The sequence below is a fragment of the Oryctolagus cuniculus genome, chromosome 6, assembly GCF_051225735.1.
Source record: "Oryctolagus cuniculus isolate XC-2025 breed Fujian yellow rabbit chromosome 6, ASM5122573v1, whole genome shotgun sequence".
NCBI lineage: Eukaryota > Metazoa > Chordata > Mammalia > Lagomorpha > Leporidae > Oryctolagus > Oryctolagus cuniculus.
In genome coordinates this window covers 65044485-65052500 of record NC_142872.1, presented here as the reverse complement: position 1 = coordinate 65052500, position 8016 = coordinate 65044485, and the positions used below count along the sequence as shown (strand labels likewise).

At 44.3% G+C, this 8016-nt stretch overlaps 1 long non-coding RNA gene and 1 pseudogene across 2 annotated transcripts in view; both read left to right on the top strand.

The window, feature by feature from the left end:
- LOC138850221 (uncharacterized) overlaps positions 1-8016 on the top strand; it is a 105992-nt gene that overhangs the window by 56032 nt on the left and 41944 nt on the right. The window lies entirely within an intron of this gene.
- On the top strand, positions 4898-5615 carry LOC100352747 (acyl-protein thioesterase 1 pseudogene; annotated as a pseudogene).

Here is an 8016-nt window from a genome sequence, read left to right as displayed (position 1 = left end):
GCCAGGCCTTCTTACTGGATATTTCTGTATACATGGATGCTATGATTTCTTTTTTTTAAAGACTTATTTTATTTATTTGAAATACAGAGTTACAGGGCTGGCGCCACAGATCACTAGGCTAATCCTCCACCTTGCGGCACCGGCACACCGGGTTCTAGTCCCAGTCGGGGCGCCGGATTTAGTCCCAGTTGCCCCTCTTCCAGGCCAACTCTCTGCTGTGGCCCGGGAGTGCAGTGGAGGATGGCCCAGGTGCTTGGGCCCTGCACCCCATGGGAGACCAGGAGAAGCACCTGGCTTCTGCCATCGGCTGCGCGGTGCGCTGGCCACAGCACGCCAGCCGCGGCGGCCATTGGAGGGTGAACCAACGGCAAGGGAGACCTTTCTCTCTGTCTCTCTCACTGTCCACTCTGCCTGTCAAAAAAAAAAAAAAAAAAAAAGAGTTACAGACAGAGGGAGAGGTCTTTCATCCGCTGGTTCACTCCTCAGTTGGCTGCAATGGCCGGAGCTGCGTGGATCCAAAGCCAGGAGTCAGGAGCTTCCTCCAGGTCTCCCATGCGAGTGTAGGGGCCCAAGGACTTGGGCCATCTTCCACTGCCTTCCCAGGCCACAGCAGAGAGCTGAATCTGAAGTGGAGCAGCCGGGACTAGAATCGGCACCATATGGGATGCCGGCGCTTCAGGCCAGGGCATTAACCCGCTGCACCGTAGCACCAGCCTCCTGGAATCCAATTCTAATATGTGGATTCAAGTCTTCTTTCTCTTCAGGAAGATTGCTGTGAACTACGGCTTCCCTTAAACATGATCTAATTGTGAAATATGACACAGAAAAGTGAACAAGACAATATGTTCAGTGAGCCAATAGTGTGAATACTCGCCTCACCACTGCTTAGGTCAAGAATTTTGTCAGGCGGGAAGCTCTCTTCATGTTCTAGCCCAGTGACTGTCAGTCCTTACTGGTCATAGTTTGTTTGTTTGTTGTTTGTTTAGATTTACTTATCTACTTGAAAGGAAGATTTACAGAGAGAGGAGAGCAGAGAAAGACATCTGCTGGTTCACCCCCCAGATGACCACAACGGCTGAAGTCAGGAGCCAGGAGCTTCTTCCTTATCTCCCACGTGGGTACAGCAGCCAAGGACTTAGGCCATCTTCTACTGCTGTCCCAGGCTCATTAGCAGGGATCTGGATCTGAAGTGAAGCAGCCAGGACTTGAACCAGCACCAATATGGGACGCCCTCTGAGCCACAGGGTTGGCCCCTCTTGGGCATAGTTGTAGTATCCAAGAATGCATTCCTAAACACAGTTTTTGGGTTTGCCAATTTTGAACCTTGTATAGATGGAATAATGAAGTACCGTGTGCTTATTCTATATTGTGAAAGGTTGGGGCCGGCGTTGTGGTTCAGCAGGCTAAGCTGCTTCCTGTGGTACCAGCATCCCATATCTGAGTGCCATCTTGAGTTCTGGCTTCTCTTCTTCCTATCCAGTTCCCTGCTAATGTGCTTGGGAAAGCAATGGAAGATGGATCAAGTACTTGGGCCCCTGTCATCCAAGTGGGACACCCAGATGGAGTTTTTGGCTCCAGCCTTGGCCATTGTGACCACGGGGGATGTGAACCAGCTGGTGGATGGTCTCTTTCTTTGTGTCTTTTCCCTCTATCTGCCTTTTAAATAAATAGAATCTTTTAAAAATATTGAAAAATTTTCATTTCATTTTCATTGCTATGTGATATCCTATTATGTAAACACATTGTAATGTATATCTTTTCTGCTGTTGATATTTGGAATGTTTCCAATTTTTTATTATGATAGACCATGCTATTGTGAATATTTTGGTGTTTTCTTTTTTTAAGATTTACTTATTTATTTGAAAGGGAGTTATAGATAGAAAGGGAAAGACTGAGAGAGAGGTCTTCCATCTGTTGATTCTCTCCCTAAATGGCCCCAACAGCCAGGACTGGGCCAAGCTGAAGCCAGGAGCCTGGAACTGTATCCAGGTCTCCCACAGGAGTGGCAGGGGCCCAAGCACTTGGGCCTTCTTCTGCTGCTTTCCCAGATGCATTAACAGTGAGCTGGATTGGAAGTGGTGCAGCTGGGATTTGAACCAGTGCCCATAGAGGATACCAGGGTCACAGGTGGTGGCTTAACATGCCTTGGCAACACCAGCCTCTTACCTTGGTGTTAATCTTAGAGGAAAGTTAGTCTCTATTTCACCATTACATGAGGTTGTGGTTGTAGGTTTTTTGTTGTTGTTGTTTTTTGTTTGTTTGTTTGTTTTTTTTTTTTTTTGGTAGATGACCTTTATCAAATTGAGGAATTTCTTTCAGTTCCTAATTCACTGAGAGTTTTTTTAAATCACTAATGTGTTTTGAATTTTTTCAGATGTTTTTCCAGACTAAAGAGCTAATCTTGTGCTTTTCTTCCGTTAGACTGTTAACATGGTGGTGATTCATTGATTTTTCTTTTCTTTTTTTTTTTTTTTTAAAGATTTATTTATTTATTTATTTGAGAGGCAGAGGTATAGATATAGAGAGGGAGAGACAGAGAGAGAGGTCCTCCATCCACTGGTTCCCTCCCCAAATGGCCGCAATGGCTGGAGCTGGACCAATTCGAAGCCGGTAGTCAGGAACTTCTTCTAGGTCTCCCACATAGGTGCAGGGGCCAAAGCACTTGGGCCATCCTGCACTGCTTTCCCAGGCCATCAGCAGGGAGTTGGACTAGAAGAGGAGCAGCTGAGACTCAAACCAGCGCCCATATAGGATACCGGCGCTGCCCACCATGTCACAGTGCCGCCTCCCATTGATTTTTCTAGCGATAAAACAACTTTGGAGCAGTTAAGGTATGCATTCCACATCAGAGAGCTAATTCAAGTCTCGCCTTCACTTCTGACCCAGCTTCTTGCTAATGTGCACCCTGGGAGGTAGTACTAATGACTCCCTTGTGGGAGACCTGAATGAGGTTCCTAGCTCCTGGCTTCAGCCTGGCTCAGCCCCAGGTGTTGCGGGAATTTGCAGAGTGAACAGATGGAAGACCTTTGCTTTTTTTTTTTTTTTTCTTTTTTTAAGATTTATTTATTTATTTATTTATTTGAGAGGCAGAGTTACAGACAGGGAGAGGGAGAGACAGAGAGAGGTCTTCCATCCACTGGTTCACTCCCCAAGTGGCTGCAATGGTTGTAGCTGGACTGATCCAAAGCCAGGAGCCAGGAGTTTCTTCTGGGTCTCCCATGTAGGTGCAGGGACCCAAGGACTTGCACCATCTTCTACGGCTTTCTCAGGTTATCAGCAGGGAGCTGGATAGGAAGTGGAGCAGCTGGGACTTAAACTGGCACCTATATGGGATGCTGGCACTATAGGCAGAGGCTTCACCTACTATGCCACAGCGCCAGGCCCACGAATTTTTTTTTTCCACTTCTTTCCTGAGTTCGGGGAGATGATGTTTTATCTCATCCTGTTTGCTAGTTCTCAACCCAACTGCTGTATTTCTTCCTTGTTCTTTTGCTCTTGTGGGCACTGCTTTATTTGTAGGTGTTTCTGTTAGCTTTAAGTGTTAGGGTGGAAATTTTATCTGTTTATTTTTATTTTTTTAATTTTTTAATTTTTTTGACAGGCAGAGTGGACAGTGAGAGAGAGAAACAGAGAGAAAGGTCTTCCTTTGCCATTGGTTCACCCTCCAATGGCCACCACGGCCGGTGTGCTGCTGCCAGCGCACCGGGCTGATCCGAAGCCAGGAGCCAGGTGCTTCTCCTGGTCTCCCATGGGGTGCAGGGCCCAAGCACTTGGGCCATCCTCCACTGCACTCCCGGGCCACAGCAGAGAGCTGGCCTGGAAGAGGGGCAACTGGGACAGAATCCGGCGCCCCGACTGGGACTAGAACCCGGTGTGCCGGCGCTGCAAGGCAGAGAATTAGCCTAGTGAGCCATGGCGCTGGCCCAATTTTATCTGTTCTAACCTTTGTTTTTTAATCTGGCTATAGTTTGTCACCTGCCATATATTTTTCTCTCCTTTTCTTCACTTTCTTGTAATATCGTTAATTAGAGCTATTCTGTTGGATCTTTCTTTTAATTAATCACTTTTCAAAAAGATATATCCAAACCACTTATTTGCAGAGGTCTGTAGTAGAGAAGACATCAGGCCAAGTTTCAAGGAATTGGTCTCAGATTCTATGATTTTGTGTGTGAAATTTTTTTTTATTCCAACTCTGGATAGGGAGGTTTGGAGTTATTTATTTATTTATTTTTAGTTTGAAAGGCAGAGTTACAGAGAAGGAGAGATTTCCATTCGCTGGTTTACTTGGCAACAGCCAGTGCCAGGCCAGACCAAAGCCAAGAGCCTGGAACTCCATCCGGGTCTCCCATGTGGAGCACTTGTGCCGTCTGCTGCTGCTTTCCCCGGTGCATTATCAGGGAGCTGGATCAGACGTGGAGCCACTGGGACTGGAACCAGCTATCACATGGGATGCCAGCATCGCAGGCAGCCACTTACCCTGCTGTGCCAAAACACCAGACCCTGGAGTTCTCAATTAAATCTTTTTCTCCTTTGCTACAAAGAGTGATTGCTTCTAAATACAGGCTTACCTGTGTGATTCCTTGTCTCGGCCTGAATTCTTTGTTTCTTAGAACTTAGTCTGGAAGCTTTTGCCACTAGCCATTGCCTAATTCATACAACTAACGCAAGGGATTTGGGGTTTGCATCATGTGCTAGGCCTCCTAACTTTGAAAAGTATAGTTTTACTGGCTCTTTCTTTTATCTTTGACCACTGCCCTAATCTATTTTGTGTTGCCCTAACGAAATAACTGAAGCTGGACAATTTACAAAGAAAATTAGGAGGCGCTGCGCTTGGCGCGCGTGCGCCCGGTGGGGCGGGCCGGGACTCACGACCTACACGCCCTGGGGCCGTGGCCGGGCGCTCTTTCTCCCTTCCGCTTCCAACGCGCTGTCGGCCGAGTCCCTGTTTGTGCGGTAACACCATGTCTGCTCCGCTGCCCGCCATCGTGCCCGCCGCCCGCAAGGCCACCGCCGCGGCAGTTTTCCTTCATGGATTGGGAGATACTGGGCATGGATGGGCAGAAGCTTTTGCAGGTATCAGAAGTTCACATATCAGATATAGCTGCCCACATGTGCCCGTTACATTAAATATGAACATGGCTATGCCTTCTTGGTTTGATATTATTGGACTTTCACCAGATTCACAGGAGGATGAACCTGGAATTAAACAGGCAGCAGAAAACGTAAAGGCTTTGATAGATCAAGAGGTGAAGAATGGCATTCCTTCTGACAGAATTATTTTGGGAGGATTTTCTCAGGGAGGAGCTTTATCTTTATATACTGCTCTTACCACACAGCAGAAACTGGCAGGTGTCACTGCACTCAGTCACTGGCTTCCTTTCTGGTGCTAACAGAGAGATCTCTCTTCTCCAGTGCCATGGAGATTGTGACCCTTTAGTTCCACTAATGTTTGCTTCTCTTCCTGTGGAAAAACTAAAACATTGGTAAATCCAGCCAATGTAACCTTTAAGACCTATGAAGGCAGGATGCACAGTTCATGTCAGCAGGAAATGATGGATGTCAAGTGATTCACTGATAAACTCCTACCTCCAATTGATTGACGTCATTAAGAGACCTTGTGTAGAAGTACACCAGCATCATTGTCGTAGAGCATAAACTTTTCCCTGTGCCCAGTCTTGAAACTTCTAATGTTTGCAAGTGTTAAAATGTTTTGCAATTACACGCCAATGACACTGACTAAATAATGTCTCCTCATAGGAAATATATGATATTTCAGTTTCTATACGTGTATTTGTAAAATGTGATCCACAATATGCTGGTATTAATATAGGTGAAGCAGCTAGCTTCTTTTTCTTAACTGTAACTTAGTAAAATAATAAAACACTTCAGTCAGATTTTTTATTACATGATTTGAAAATTAACAGTATGCTTAAGGAAAATTTATGCAGATATGAATGAGCAGTTAAGATATAAGATTTTTGCATGCTGTGACTTAGTCTGTGGATTTATTCCTAAGTCACCATCCACTGTCTGATATTTTTATATATGCGCTCATATGTAATGATTGTAATACCTAAGAAGGAGAAGGTATTACATTATTCCCAGTAATAGGAATAATGCTTTTAAGTGTCAGTAAAGAGTAATATTGTTCTCTTCAAATATGGCCCTTTTATTTTGGGGACCAGACTTTTCCCTGATGTCCTTTCTGTTTAATATTCTTTTCTCCCCTCAAGAAAAAAAGTGTTCTTTCTTGATTTTCCTTTATAGCAGACCAAATACTGCTTTCCTGCCATAGAATCTACTGTCAATAATTCTGTAATTTGAAATTCTGAGTCACAGACCTATGGTATTGAAAATCTATTTACACTTTAAAAGAAAACAACCATTACATAAAACTTTCTGTATAACTTATTTCAAACAACTGTACATTAGTGTAAACTTAGACCTGGTCAGTGATTAGAATACAGTCTTCAATCCAGGTAACAAATCATTCTGTGTTTTTATTTTTCTGTATGTAAGTGAAAGAATAATTAGGTCATATTGTAGTATTTTCTGAAATAGTTAAGAACAATCTTAAAAACTAATTTCTGAAATTATTTCATCTCCTGGTAGCATAGTTTGTTTTCTGTACATTTGTTTTAAACCAGCTACTGTAGGAAACGAGCAGTCCATTAGAAAAAGTTGTTTTATTTCTGTCAATGAACTTATTTTAAGTTTTCATTTAGTCGAATGATTTTTAATGATTAGTTTTCTGTGCCAACATAAAAACACCAATCATTTGATTTTAAATAGTCAAAATTTCCAGATTACTGAAAAAAATATTGAAAACAAGTTTATGAGTAATAAACATTAATCAGAACCATATACTATGGTATATTGACCACACAATTTAATATGTAGCAAAAATGAATGCTTGATATTTCTGAACTGTGTTAATTTTTCTGCTGTATTTCAACTGACCAAACAATGTTAAGAATGAATCTTTATAGGCCGGCACCACAGCTCACTAGGCTAATCCTCTGCCTGTGGCACCGGCACACGGGGTTCTAGTCCCGGTCTGTGCGCCAGATTCTGTCCCAGTTGCCCCTCTTCCGGCCAGCTCTCTACTATGGCCTGGGAGGATGGCCCAAGTGCTTGGGCCCTGCACCCCATGGGAGACCAGGAGAAGCACCTGGCTCCTGCCTTTGGATCAGTGTGGTGCACTGGCTGCAGCGGCCATTGGGGGGTGAACCAACGGCAAAGGAAGACCTTTCTCTCTGTCTCTCTCTCTCACTGTCCACTCTGCCTGTCAAAAAAATAAAAATAAAAAAAAAGAATGCATCTTTATAAATGGGTGCTAATTGGTAATTAAAATAATTTAGTAATGGACTATATAGGATTTTTTTTTTTTGACAGGCAGAGTGGACAGTGAGAGAGAGAGACAGAGAAAAAGGTCTTCCTTTGCCGTTGGTTCACCCTCCAATGGCCGCCGCGGCTGGCGTGCTGCGGCCGGCGCACCGCACGGCCGATGGCAGGAGCCAGGTGCTTTTCCTGGTCTCCCATGGGGTGCAGGGCCCAAGCACTTGGGCCATCCTCCACTGCACTCCCTGGCCACAGCAGAGGCTGGCCTGGAAGAGGGGCAATCGGGACAGAATCCGGAGCCCCGACCGGGACTAGAACCCGGTGTGCTGGCGCCGCAAGGCGGATGATTAGCCTAGTGAGTATATAGGATATTAATAATGAAGCCATATGTTTATGTCTGGATTTAAAAATTTTAAACAATCATTTACTGAGTAATTTTGCTTTACCTTAAAGAACACAAACTGTTGTTTCAGTTATATAAGTCAGCAAAATCTTATTTATGGCAAGAAATATTCCGTTGAAATGTTGTGCCGTAATGTGGGAAAATGTAAATGTTTTCCACAGTTTCTATCAATGTGAAATAAAATTTAATTCTGGAAAAAAAAAAAAAAGAAAGAAAATTAGCTCTCTGGGGCTGGCGCTGTTGCGCAGCGGGTTAACGCTGTGGCCTGAGGT